Here is a 15,449-nt window from a genome sequence, read left to right as displayed (position 1 = left end):
CAAACTTGTAACTCAAATATTCGCCTCTGCAATCAGATCATAGAAACTTTATTTTCTTGTTACGATGATTCTCAACTTCACTCTAAAATTCTTTGAACTTTTCAAATGTTTTAGAGTTGTGTTTCATTAAGTACATATGCCCATATCTGCTCAAATCATCTGTGAAGTTTAGAAAATAACGATACCTGCCACGAGCCTCAACACACATTGGACTGCATACATCAGTATGTGTTATTTCCAATAAGTCAGTTGCTCGCTCCATTGTTCCGGAGAACGGAGTCTTAGTCATCTTTCCCATGAGGCATGGTTCGCAAGCATCAAGTGATTCCAAAATCCCATCAGCATGGAGTTTCTTCATGCGCTTTACACCAATATGACCTAAATGGCAGTGCCACAAATAAGCTGCACTATCATTATTAACTTTGCATCTTTTGGCTTCAATATTATGAATATGTGTACCACTACGATCGAGATTCAGTAAACCATTCACCTTGGGTGTATGACCACATAAGGTTTTATTCATGTAAACAGAATAACAATTATTCTTTGACTTAAATGAATAACCATATTGCAATAAACATGATCCAATCATATTATGCTCAACGCAAACACCAAATAACATTTATTTTAGGTTCAACACTAATCCCGAAGGTAAAGGGAGTGTGTGATGGTGATCTTATCAACCTTGGAATCACTTCGAACACACATCGTCACCTCGCCCTCAACTAGTCTTTGTTCATTTTGTAACTCCTATTTCAAGTTACTAATCATAGCAACTGAACCAGCATCAAATATCCAGGGGCTACTATGAACACTAGTAAAGTACACATCAATAACATGTATATCATATATACTTTTGTTTACTTTGCCATCCTTCTTATTCGTCAAGTATTTGGGGTAGTTCCGCTTCCAGTGACCATTTCCTTTGCAATAGAAGCACTCAGTTTCAGGCTTGGATCTAGCTTTGGGCTTCTTCATGGGAGTGGCAACTTCCTTGCCATTCTTCTTGAAGTTCCCTTTCTTTCCCTTGCCCTTTTACTTGAAACTAGTGTTCTTGTCAACCATCAACATTTGATGCTTTTCTACCTTCGTTGATTTCAGCATCACGAAGAGCTCGGGAATCGTTTTCGTCATCCCTTGCATATTATAGTTCATCACGAAGTTTCAGTAACTTGGTGATAGTGACTAGAGAACTCTGTCAATCACTATCTTATCTGGAAGAATAACTCCCACTTCATACAAGCGATTGTAGTCCTCAGACATTCTGAGCACATGCTCACTGGTTGAGCTATTCTCCTCCATCTTGTAGGCAAAGTACTTGTCAGAGCTCTTGGAACATCTTATATGCTTTGTGGCGTTCAAAACATTTTTGAAGTCTCGATTCTAAGTCGTAAAGCATGGTGCACTAAACTATCAAGTAGTCATCATACCGAGCTTGCCAAACGTTCATAACGTCTGCATCTGCTCCTGCAATAGGTCTGTCACCTAGCAGTGCATCAAGGACATAATTCTTTTGTGTAGCAATGAGAATAATCCTCGGATCACGGACCCAGTCCGCATCATTGCTACTATCATCTTTCAACTTATTTTTCTATAGGAACGTATGAAAAATAAAACAGGGGAGCTATACGCGAGCTATTGATCTACAACATAGATATGCAAAAACTATCAGGACTAAGTTCATGGTAAATTAAAGTTCAATTAATCATATTACTTAAGAACTCCCACTTAGATAGACATCCCTCTAGTCATCTAAATGATCACGTGATCCATATCAACTAAACCATGTCCGATCATCACGTGAGATGGAGAAGTTTCCAATGGTGAACATCACTATGTTGATCATATCTACTATATGATTCACGCTCGACCTTTCGGTCTCAGTGTTCTGAGGCCATATCTGCATATGCTACGCTCGTCAAGTTTAACCTGAGTATTCTGCTTGTGCATGTCGGGTTTCGTAGTAATTTCAAAAAAATTCCTACGCACACGCAAGATCATGGTGATGCATAGCAACGAGAGGGGGGAGTGTGATCTACGTACCCTTGTAGATCGACAACGGAAGCGTTAGCACAACATGGTTGATGTAGTCGTACGTCTTCACGGCCCGACCGATGAAGCACCGAAACTACGGCACCTCCGAGTTTTAGCACACGTTCAGCTCGATGACGATCCCCGGACTCCGATCCAGCAAAGTGTCGGGGAAGAGTTCCGTCAGCATGACGGCGTGGTGACGATCTTGATGTTCTACTGTCGCAGGGCTTCGCCTAAGCACCGCTACAATATTATCGAGGACTATGGTGGAAGGGGGCACCGCACACGGCTAAGAATATGATCACATGGATCAACTTGTGTGTCAAGGGGTGCCCCCTGCCCCCGTATATAAAGGATCAAGGGGAGGAGGCCGGACGGCCCTCTATGGCGCGCCAAGGAGGAGTCCTCCTCCTAGTAGGAGTAGGACTCCTACTAGGAGGGGGAAAGAAGTGGGGAGGGAGAGGGAAAGGGGGGGCGCCGCCCCCCTCTCCTAGTCCAATTCGGACCAGGGGGGAGGAGGCGCACAGCCCACCTCTGGCTGCCCCTTTCTCTCTCCACTAAGGCCCATATGGCCCATTACTTCTCCCGGGGGGGTTCCAGTAACCCTCCGGCTCTCCGGTTTTCCCCGAAATCACCCGGAACACTTCCGGTGTCCGAATATAGCCGTCCAATATATCAATCTTTATGTCTCGACCATTTCGAGACTCCTTGTCATGTCCGTGATCACATCCGGGACTCCGAACTAACTTCGATACATCAAAACTCATAAACTCATAATATAACTGTCATCGAAACCTTAAGCGTGCGGACCCTACGGGTTCGAGAACAATGTAGACATGACCGAGACACGTCTCCGGTCAATAACCAATAGCGGAACCTGGATGCTCATATTGGCTCCTACATATTCTACGAAGATCTTTATCGGTCAGACCGCATAACAACATACGTTGTTCCCTTTGTCATCGGTATGTTACTTGCACGAGATTTGATCGTCGGTATCTCAATACCTAGTTCAATCTCGTTACCGGCAAGTCTCTTTACTCGTTCCGTAATACATCATCTCGCAACTAACTCATTAGTTGCAATGCTTGCAAGGCTTATGTGATGTGCATTACCGAGAGGGCCCAGAGATACCTCTCCGACAATCGGAGTGACAAATCCTAATCTCGAAATACGCCAACCCAACATGTACCTTTGGAGACACCTGTAGAGCACCTTTATAATCACCCATTTACGTTGTGACGTTTGGTAGCACACAAAGTGTTCCTCCGGCAAACGGGAGTTGCATAATCTCATAGTCATAGGAACATGTATAAGTCATGAAGAAAGCAATAGCAACATACTAAATGATCGGGTGCTAAGCTAATGGAATGGGTCATGTCAATCAGATCATTCACCTAATGATGTGATCCTGTTAATCAAATAACAACTCCTTGTTCATGGTTAGGAAACATAACCATCTTTGATTAACGAGCTAGTCAAGTAGAGGCATACTAGTGACACTCTGTTTGTCTATGTATTCACACATGTATTATGTTTCCGGTTAATACAATTCTAGCATGAATAATAAACATTTATCATGATATAAGGAAATAAATAATAACTTAATTATTGCCTCTAGGGCATATTTCCTTCAGTTCAAAACTGGCTTGCACCCGTTGTATGTGAACGTAGAGCTTATCACACCCGATCATCACATGGTGTCTCGGCACAAGGAACTGTAGCAACGGTGCATACTCAGGGAGAACACTTGTACCTTGAAATTTAGTGAGAGATCATCTTATAATGCTACCGACGTACTAAGCAAAATAAGATGCATAAAAGATAAACATCACATGCAATCATAATAAGTGATATGATATGGCCATCATCATCTTGTGCCTTTGATCTCCATCTCCAAAGCACCATCATGATCACCATTGTCACTGGCTTGACACCTTGATCTCCATCGTAGCATTGTTGTCGTCTCGCCAACTATTGCTTCTCCGACTATCGTTGCCGCTTAGTGATAAAGTAAAGCAATTACATGGCGATTGCATTTCATACAATAAAGAGACAACCATATGGCTCCTGCCAGTTGCCGATGACTGTTACAAAACATGATCATCTCATACAACAATTTATATATCATCATGTCTTGACCATATCACATCACAACATGCCCTGCAAAAACAAGTTAGACGCCCTCTACTTTGTTGTTGCAAGTTTTACGTGGCTGGTACGGGCTTCTAGTAAGAACCGTTCTTACCTACACATCAAAACCACAACGATTTTTCGTCAACTGTGATGTTTTAACCTTCAACAAGGACCGGGCATAGTTAAACTCGATTCAACTAAAGATGGAGAAACAGACACCCGCTAGCCACCTGTGTGCGAAGCACGTCGGTAGAACCAGTCTCATGAACGTGATCCTGTAATGTCGGTCCAGGCTGCTTCATCCAACAATACCGCTGAATCAAAGTAAGACGTTGCTGGTAAGCAGTATGACTATCATCGCCCACAACTCATTGTGTTCTACTCGTGCATATAACATCTACGCATAGACCTGGCTCGGATGCCACTGTTGGGAAACATAGTATTTCAAAAAATTCCTACGATCACACAAGATCTATCTAGGAGAAGCATAGCAACGAGCGGGGAGAGTGTGTCCACGTATCCTCGTAGACCGAAAGCGGAAGTGTTTAGTAACATGGTTGATGTAGTCGAACATCTTCACGATCCAACCGATCCAAGTACCGAACGTACGACACCTCCATGTTTAGCACACGTTCAGCACGATGACGTCCCACGAGCTCTTGATCCAGCAAATGCTCGAGGGAGAGTTCCGTCACCACAATGTCATGGTGACGGTGTTGGTGATGTGATTCGTGCAGGGCTTCGCCTAAGCACCATGACTAGATAATCTGATGTGTAATCTGTGGAGGGGGGCACCGCACACGGTTAAGAGAAACTTGTGTGTTCTAGGTGCCCCCTCTCCCCAAATATATATAGGTTGGAGGGCGGAGAGGCAGCCTTAGGGCGCCCCCAAGTAGGCCGAATCCTACTTGGGGTGCAAGCCCAATTCGGCCTCCCCCTTCCTTATTTCAGCATATGGGAAGGAAAGAGAAGGGGGAAGAGAAGGAAAGGGTCGAGGCTGAACCCTCCTCATTCCTTTCTTCTTCCCCTTGCTTTCCTCCTACTCCTATTCGGCCTAGGAGGGGCGCACCAGCCCACCAGGGGCTGGTTTGTCCCTCACTTGGCCCAATAGGCCCATAACTTTGTCGGGGGGTGCCCGGAACCCCTTCCGGTGACCCGATATCACCCGGAACACTTCCGGTGTCCAAATATCATCGTCCTATATATGAATATTTACCTCTCGAGCATTTTGAGACTCCCTGTCATGTCCGTGATCTCATACGGGACTCCGAACAAACTTCAGTCACCAAAAACACATAACTCATAATACAAATTGTTATCGAACGTTAAGCATGCGGACCCTACGGGTTCGAGAACTATGTAGACATGAACGAGACACATCTCCAGTCAATAACCAATAGCGGAACCTGGATGCTCATATTGGCTCCTACATATTCTACGAAGATCTTTATCGGTCAAACCGCATAACAACATATGTCATTCCCTTTGTCATCGGTATGTTACTTGCATGAGATTCGGTCGTCGGTATCATCATACCTAGTTCAATATCGTCATCGGCAAGTCTCTTTACTCGTTCCGTCATGCGTCATCATGTAACTAACTCATTAGTCACATCGCTTGCAAGGCTCATAGTGATGTGCATTACCGAGAGGGCCCTGAGATACCTCTCCGATACACAGAGTGACAAATCCTAATCTCGATCTATGCCAACTCAACAAACACCATCGGAGACATTTGTAGAGCATCTTTATAATCACTCAGTTACGTTGTGACATTTGATAGCACACAAGGTGTTCCTCCGGTAATCGGGAGTTGCATAATCTCATAGTCAGATGAACATGTATAAGTCATGATAAAAGCAATAGTAATAAAACTAAACGATCATTATGCTAAGCTAACGGATGGGTCTTGTCCATCACATCATTCTCTAAAGATGTGATCCCATTGATCAAATGACAACACATGTCTATGGTCAGGAAACTTAACCATTTTTTATTAACAAGCTAGTCTAGTAGAGTCATACTAGGGACACTTTGTTTGTCTATGTATTCACATATGTACTAAGTTTCCGGTTAATACAATTCTAGAATGAATAATAAACATTTATCATGATATAAGGAAATATAAATAACAACTTAATTATTGCCTCTAGGGCATATTTCCTTCACCACCATGGTTCCCTCGTCTTGCTCAAGCTCGATAATTTTCTTTCTCCTATGTTTGCCATTCGCAATCATATGAAAGAATTGAGTGTTATCATCCCCTTGGACGACTTTATTAGCGCGTAAGACCCATTTCATCTCCTCTTCCCTAAGCAAAAACCTCAGTTTCAACTCAACTTCGGATTTAACAGCTTGCTCTGTTGCATCCAGTAGAGTTGTTTCCGCCTTCAAATCCAGCGTCTGAATCAACTAGGTAAGTATATCCTTCTCTTGTTTAGAGCAACTCTAGTAGACCCCACATCCCACCCCAACCAGCAAAATAGCCGCCAAAATGTGGGTCGGGCGGAAAAACCAGCCCGATCAGACCCCGCATCCCGCCTCGACCCGCAAAAAAATTTGAGGGGTGCGGCAAAATCTCGGCCTCAACCCGCTTATTCACGAGTTTCCCCCTCGCCGCTGCGGTGCCCTGCATATAAGCGGAAGCAGTTGGTGGGGGGGACATTTCATCCCACGCTTTCCCCACCAACCACCTCTCCTCCCCCCTCGCGCCGCCGCCGGTCCGCCGACCAAGATTCCGGCGAAAGCAGCCGGTAGGAGCACGCCAAAAGGCCGCCACATGCACGAGGCCTCCCCTCCCTCCCCCCTGCGTCGGCGGGCCGCCGGATTTGCGGATCTGCGGCACTTCATCGCGGGCCACCGGATTTGGCTATTCCGGCCGCCGGTGGCTGCGCCAAGCGATGGAGTGGTCGGGGAGCCTCTCCCACAGCCCCGGCAAGGGCGCATCGCTGCATGCAGGTACGGGTTCGTCTGCCCGCCACCGCCAACGGTTTGCGGGCATGGATTCGTCCGGCCGTCCACCGGGCTCAGCGCTCGCGCAGCGTCTCTGTGGCTTGCCGATGCCGCTCATACAGTGCGACGACTGCACGCGGACCATGTTGCGGCTAACTTCGGGCATGCCAAAGCACCCTGGATGGGTGTTCTTCAAATGTGAAAACGACGGAGTGCGTGCACTTGCGGTAGCTCATTTGATAGCCCATTCTTTAGTTCAATTGCGGTAGCTCATTTCGAACTTGCTCATTCTTTTGTGTAGGACGATGGATGCTCATTTTGGTTTTGGGAAGGCCAATACATTGATTTATTGATAGAAAGAAACTTAATAGATGTTGGTGCACTCCTTAGTACAATCGAAGGCAATGATGTGGCTGCATGTGCAACTAGAGGGGAAGCAATGTCCGCTTCTTTCGAACCAAAGATGAAGAAAGAAAAATGCAAAATCAAGAATCCACAGATAAACAATGAATGCATTGAGAAGATACTAATCCAACTTGTGTGAGCGGTTATGGAAGTTGGAAATCTTCTGAAATGCATACTTGTGGTTCCTATTTTCTTTGGTCTTGCTATTCTAGCAAATTTGGTGATGTCTTTTGTATCCAATGTTGTTGAAAAAGCAAAGAAATGCATTATGGTAGATCAAATTAAGGTGCAAATTTAAATTTTGCGGGCCGGGAGGAGCTGCGCTAGATCAGACGCCGCAAAGCCAACCCGTAAAAAAGCATATTCCGGGAATATCCTTTTTATGGGTCCCTTATGCGGGGTCTGCAACTGCGGTCATCCGCGCCTGCCTACAAAGGCGTTTTTCCGCAAACTGCGAACATGTTTTGTGGGCCGGGAGAATGCGGGGTCTGCTAGAGTTGCTCTTATAAATCCCACTCTCATTTCTGGCCCAACCCCTTAAAAGTTGTCTCAGGTGCTGAATCTTGTTCTGCCAGCGCTCCATTTTGGTTCTACCCGCGATGGGCCTCGCCCATTCCCTCGCGGTCATTTCTAAAAAAACTTCTTTTTTGAACCAACTTAGTTCGAACAAGAAGTTATTCTTATTGCCAATATGTGTTGCTTCACCGGAGTTAACTAACAGGGGCGTGTGGTCGGAGATTCCCCTCTGCATCGCATGCACCGATACCAGAGGGTATTTCTGTTCCCATTCCACAGTTGCGAGCACCCTGTCAAACTTCTCATACGTAGGAATGGGAAGAGAATTTGCCCAAGTAAATTGTCTACCCGTGAGCTCTATCTCCCTGAGGTTGAGACTTTCAATGATTATATTAAACATAAAGGACTACCGCCCATCAAAATGATCATTATTCTTTTCTTCTTTCCTCCTAATGATGTTGAAGTCACCTCCCACTAGTATTGGTAACTCCTCATCCCCGCAAATCCTAACCAGATCTGCAAGAAAATCAGATTTATACTCGGGTTGGGCAGCACCATATACCGCCACTAAGGCCCATCGGAATCCATCCAACTTAGACCTTACCCAGAATTTAACCGTATAGTCTCCTCTTACGACGTTAATAACCTCGAGTGTTTCACACTTCACCCCTAATAGAATCCCACCCGACTGTCCTCTGGGTGGTAGGCAGTGCCAGTCAAAATCAATGCCACCCGTAAGCAAACCAAGAAATTGTGAAATGAAGTTATCTCTACCAGTTTCAAGTAGCGATGAAATCTAGTTTATCTTCTATGGCTGATTCAGTCAGGAACCGTTTCTTAGCCAAGTCTGCTAGACCTCTGCTATTTCAAAAGATTTCTTTCATGCTTCATCGTGGAATTTTTCTTGAGCTTGACTCGCCCACTTCTGCGGCCCGCCGACACTGGATATATCTTCCTCTTCGAGGAACGTTTAGGTTTATCCAGTATCAACCCCGTGCCCCCGCTATTATTGGTCGGTTGTACTCCGCCACTAGAGGCGAGAGGCCAACAGGTCCCTCGGCCCCTTCGTCTCCAGCCTCTCCTTCGGCATCCGAAGTAGGCATCATTTCGTCACAGAATTTCTCTAGCGGACAAATACCCATGCTATTAATGTCAGTATCATACATAGGTTTAACAGCCGCTAATGCTCGGATTAACTTTGAAGCTCTCTCAGTCTGTAAGTCTAAAATGTCATTAACCAATTTAGCAATTTCTTTACAGAAAAATATATGTGAATTGCATACACCCACAATAAGGTCGGACTAAAATCCATCATAAGTCGTTTTCCCTATCAACAGGGACTCAAAAAACAACCTATGAAAAAGTATTTCGAAACTAGATGGGCCTTGTCCAAAAGCAAGATGGCGTGACACCTATAGAAGGCTAATACACAAACGGCCATCGAGCTAGCCGATAAGCACGCCGATAGCGGCCACATGCCAGAAACTTTGCGGACAAGTGACTGTATACCGAGTGCCTTTTTTATTATATGCCGAGTACTTATTTTTTTAACGAAAATGCTGTCGGCACAGCTTTTCATTGTAGTTGGGGGGGTTAAGGTACATGGGATTTACAAAACATCAGTTACATCCTGGCAAAGATGCCAGCACCGCTATATATGCCGAGTACTTATTATACGCTGAGATCTTTTTAGTGACACACTCGGCTTATTTACGTGTAACCCGATGGTTATCTTATTGCCGTGAGTTCTTCGTTTAATTCCCGGTTTATATTAATAAGCCGAGAACCCATCTTTTGACGTACTCGAAGATACATGACAGCGTGTGATTTTTCTGTAGTGCACCGAATTTATACAATACGTAATTTATATCTAAGATATATACACACCGACATAGCCCAGGCTGGCTACGTGATTCTTACATAATATATTTACATGCTTCCCAGTTCTGAAAGAGACAACATTAGATTTTGCTTCACTTACATAAAACGTACAAAGCCTCAACTACCATTTGGTTGTCATTTGCAGCTAGTTGTTCATTCACATTGTGTTTCTTTGCTAACCTTCGGATCTCTTTGACCGACTTTGAATCTAGGGGCCGGAACATAGTCTTCTGTGCCTTCTCCTGTATCAAATAACAATAGATTTTAATAATGTCACGTACGTAGTATTGCCCATGGGCTAACTATATACTCACTCCGTTCCGAATTACTTGTCTTAGATTTGTCTAGATACGGAGGTATCTAGCACTAAAATGAGTCTAGATACATCCGTATCTAAACAAATCCAAGAAGTAATTCTGAACGGAGGAAGTAGAAAATAAGATAATGAATATGACCTTCCTTTTGGAGCGGCACGGGACTCCACAAGCTCTCCGGATATTTCTCCACTTATCCTGAAACAAGAAGCAACATGTTATATGAATTAATATTTTTAGTCAACTTTAATAAAGCATCATCAATAATATACTCTCTCCGTCTCATAATATAAGAGTGTTTTTGGCACTACACTAGTGTAAAAACCGCTTTTATATTATGGGACAGGGGGAGTAGACAAAATCGACTATGTAGGGTTGCCATATCACTAAGAACCATCGCTATTAATTACTAATGAATTTGGATTGGCTATAATGTTGAATTTTATGTTAGGGCACTTCCAGTGTTTGCCTATTACCATTACTTTATAGACAAAATATTGAGGTGGCATTTCATTTAAGAAGAAAGTGAGAAGAGTTGTATATGAGCAAGGCTAATAAGACTATTATGTCATCAAGAGTCGTCATCATTAATTACTAATATAGTGTCCCCACAATTTTTCCCTAATATAGTGGACTTTTCTTTTTCTTATAGGGAACTTGTATTAATAGAGTTGGCTATTACGCTAGTCCTTTTTTTTTTACTTTCTATCCTTTCTTTTCCTCTTGTTTGCTCGTTGTACCTAGGAGCATGTGTAGAGATTGATCCTTGCATGAGAGTCAATTCTTCTCTCTCTCTCTCTCTCTCTCTCTCTCTCTCTCTCTCTCTCTCTCTCTCTCTCTCTCTCTCTCTCTCTCTCTCTCTCTCTCTCTCTCTCTCTCTCTCTCCTTGACATAGGCGAAAGATGTTATGGAAGAAGCCTTATAGCTCCTTAATAGTATTATACTTGCTATGTTTGTGGGAAAGGCAACTCTTAACACATATCCCTACACAATGAAATTAATTCTCTGATTCGATGTGGTTTCTCTTCTTCCTTTCTTTCTTTCCCTTCTTTTCATTACCAGGCAATAATGTTGAGATGAAAACATAAACTCTAAACAGATTAAATGCAACATCACTTAGATACAATTTCTAAGAGATAATGGATTGGGGTGGTTGTCTTTAAAAAATATATTTCACCACCTATGATGACACATTAAGAGCAAATGAATTGGGAGTGTCCTTAGTCATTCTTCTCAACCTTGTTCAATAATTCGTCCAATTAACCAATTAACTTTCCGATTAATCGCTACTCGTAGTGTCACCAAGTAGCCAATAAACAGATAAATCATCTGATTAATAGATTAACTTGCCAATTAGCCTATTAACCCCTACTCATCACCTAACCGAGCAGCTATCAGTTAACGATTTCCTCAACAATGTTGTTCACTTTCCTTTACATTTACTCTTTGTGTCTAGGAACATCTGGAAAGGTCGAATCTTGCATGAGAGCCCACTCCTTTCATTTTTTTCTCTTTCACACAGACAAAAGTGTCACGTAAGCAAGTTTATATTCCCTTAGCATACATACCTTGAGATGTGTTGGCTTTCGAACTGATGATGAGAAGTAATGACGCTTCACCTTAGTCCATCGCCGTTCACCATATCTCCTAACACCCCTAATCAGCTTCTTCACTTCTTCAAGTGTCCAGTGTTCATTGTTTTTTCGACTGTGCAATTTCTTGCCTCTACTTTCCGAAGGAAATATCCTCCTCTTGCGAGGACCTTGTGGGGCACACCTCCCATTTTTGTTTAATATGAATTCTAAACACCAAACATTCATGCATTAGCTTGAGAATATACAAAAGTGTATCTGTTCACATGTGTATAGATAAGATGGAACAATCAGACATGGTACCTCCCAAATATTGCTGGTGGCACTGCCCATCTTCGGGCTCTTGTGCAAATTTGTTGATTTCCATGTCATCATCGCCATACACATAACTGAAGTATTCTTCCACCTATCATGAATAAGAATAAAAATATCTTGATTTTTGGTTGTGCTGACGCAGATGGTTGGATGCTTTGCAGGAGTGTGGTGCCAGATAGATTTCAAATGCGAAACGCCGTGTGTCTGTCTCCCCATTTGTTTGTGGCCTCGGCAGATGATGGGCTTAGTTGATGTCTTAGGCCATGTTCGGAGTCACTCCAACTCCTAAAAATACGAGGAGCTTGAGCATCTCTTTCCCAGCTCCATGCCTTGTGACTCCAACTCCAGGAGCGGAGTGATGGAGTGGCGAGTCTCCAAACAGGGCCTTAGTGTAATGTTCACTACTCTTGGTTTGTAGGATGGGAGCTAGCTGATCAAGAATGAAACGTGAGGGCAGAGTAAATGTAGTATATATACTCGTACCTGGCTTGGACGAGGAATAGTAACAGAAGATGGAAGCCAATCAAGCGGATCCGCCAAGATGGCCTCCCAAATCTCCACTTGGTCCGCTGGCTTCATTGTGTGTATGGATCTGCAGCAGCAGATGACATGAGCACAAAGTCAGGACTCACGACTAAAAACATTAGCAAATACTCCCTTCGTTCCTAAATATTTGTCTTTTTAAAGATTTCAACAAATGACTACATACAAAGCTAAATGAGTGAATCTATACTCTAAAATATGTCTATATACATCCGTATGTGATAGTTCATTTGAAACTCTAGAAAGACAAATATTTAGGAATGAAGGGAGTAACAAGCAGACTAGCTATAACTTGGTGCTAGAGGTAGCTCATGAATGAATGAACTAATCGGCCATGAGAGGGCGTGTTGCACTTGATCGATGATGACTAGATCATGCAGAGATCTGCAGAAATCATACACACGTATATGCGTGCTAGCGCTCGTATACTACAACCTACGCACATGCATGCAGAGTTCTCAAACCAAGGCCGCGCTTGGGACATCGGTTAGATTTTCCACCTGTAGACAGTTACCGCTGTACGTATATTACTGGACGGACGCCAGTAAAATACACCCCCCGTATCTTTTCCCCGTCCGATCGCGGAGTGTAACCAAGCCGTGAACTGCGGAGTGTCAACACCACGCCCAGCGCTCTCTGGCGAGCAGCACCTCCTGTCCGTCCACTACTCCACCACCAGCAGTGCCACCCGATCGCACACGACTGCCAAGAAGGACGCCGCGACGTACGGGCACGCTGGCCGCCCGCGCCACCCAAGGCAAGGCAGGAGAGAGTCGCACACCGCAGGCGTCTCCGACGGGAGGAGCTCCCACAGCGTCTGGGACACCACACCACGCCCCTTCCAACAGGGAGAAGCACTTGGTGTCCAAGCCGGCCCGACACGGCATCGAAGCCGCCGGAGAGGCGGTGATGGCAGCCATGCGGAGGCGCGCAGGTTGGCAGAAACCGTGCGTGGAGCGGAGGCCAGTCTCAACGCTGGACTAAGACTCGCTCGCCACGCGCTCCGGACAGAAATATGTTCCAATCCATATTAAACGATGAACCAAGCGCGCCCTGGGGTTACCCGGCCAGTGGAGAGGGGTGGTGCGCGTGCTGTAGTTCGGCAACAGGAGACGAGGGATGCGATGGAGAACCGTCCAGCACGGCCGGTGTCGTCGAGGCAGGGGCGCCGGGCGCGGACAGGATGAAGAAGAATAGAAGCACTTAAGTGGTGGAGTACCTAGCTAGCTCCAGCGCGTGTTCTTTACTCGCATCTCTATTATTAAAGGAGGAGTTGATATAGTCGTCTTTCTTTTTTTTCTGGTCTTTTCGTCCTCACGGTCCCATCCCTTTTACTTTTCTGTTGAATTTTCTTAACCCAATCAATTTTTGCATAAAATAAAAACCAATATAAATATCTACTATTAACGGGTTTTAAAGCGGAGTTAGTATAGTCGATTCCCCTCATTCCTGATCTTTTCCTCCCCCACGTTCTCATTTCTTTTCCCATATTATTAAAGGTGGATGTAAGTTATATGTCGGACAATATTGATACTCCGGGTTTGGGAGGTTCTCTTATTTTGAGCTAAAGTTTGACATATAAATTTAACTAATAAAATATAAATTATGTGCCACAAAGATTATGCTGTCGGAAAGCTCTTTCGTATACAAGTTTAACATCATACTTTTTGTAGCATATATTATGTATTTTATTAGTTAAATAAGTGGTCAAAATCTAAGCCAAAATATGGAAGGGCCCAATAAAAACCACGATAGTATTATTTAATTAAGTTGAAATCCCTGCTCTTGGCTGCTCGCGTGGGGGTACATTCTTCATGTCGTTCTCAACCAGCCAAAGGACCCACGAAGTCTTTTTTTTTTTTTGCCCCCTGCCTTTTCTTTTCTTATGGAATCTAAAGTTGTGGGTTCTTGCAAACATGTATGCTATAGCAACGATCAACACATGGTGTGAATTCATGGGTATTATCATATTTCTTCTGGACTCTCAGTACAAACACTACAAACTTTACGTTAAATGAAAAAAAAAACTATCATGCTGAACATCTTTTTAGAAGATAAACTCTTCATTAAAAATGTATTAACAAGTTAACTACTAATAGTTAGAAGTTTGAAATCATGATCTAGTTCTGACGGATGTAATTAATCCTACTTAGAAATAGATGGATGATTGTCACATCAATGATGTCACATAATGACTTGAGTTATTGACTATGACTAGATTCCACTTAGCTTGTTGGAAGTTTGGTATCAAATCAGAAACATAAAGCACGCACGTATTGGGGTCACGAACTTTTCAATCTAGTTTCACAATTATTATTATTTGCTTTACAACTTACAAGTGGCCGGATATATATATGCGCTGACATAAAGATGTAACGATTTGGTCGTGGAATAAATCTTAGTGAATCATCTATCTTTCCATAGATTTGTGGGCACGGGAACATGGCCACTTCGCTGTCACCAACTCACATCGTCTTGCTCTTTATTCTCGTCACCGTCGTCCTTGTATCTCCCGTCATTTTCTTCGTAGCTAGCTAGGGTGATCCGAGTTCACATTTTAAACAGGACCTAGACCATTGTGATTTTTTATTTATGATATGAAACTATGTTTGTCCAGAATTAATTATGCACTCGTGGTATTATGTTTATGACTGATCTAAGACTTAGTATAGTTTGCAGTTATGGAATTCATTTAGCCTCAGCTTATGGTTCTCGATTGAACTGTGTTGTGTTGTCCTTCCTTCCTTCATGCTTTTTGGTTT

The 15,449-nt window shown here is 43.6% G+C and overlaps 1 pseudogene; it reads right to left on the bottom strand.

Annotated features, from left to right (window-relative positions):
- Positions 1-8,448: 8,448 nt before the first annotated feature.
- LOC123044290 (uncharacterized) lies at positions 8,449-13,728 on the bottom strand (annotated as a pseudogene).
- Between the last annotated feature and the right edge of the window lie 1,721 nt (positions 13,729-15,449).

The sequence above is a fragment of the Triticum aestivum genome, chromosome 1A (genome assembly GCF_018294505.1).
Source record: "Triticum aestivum cultivar Chinese Spring chromosome 1A, IWGSC CS RefSeq v2.1, whole genome shotgun sequence".
Lineage (NCBI taxonomy): Eukaryota > Viridiplantae > Streptophyta > Magnoliopsida > Poales > Poaceae > Triticum > Triticum aestivum.
The sequence above is the reverse complement of the archived record's forward strand: the minus strand, read 5'-3'. Positions and strand labels throughout refer to the sequence as shown.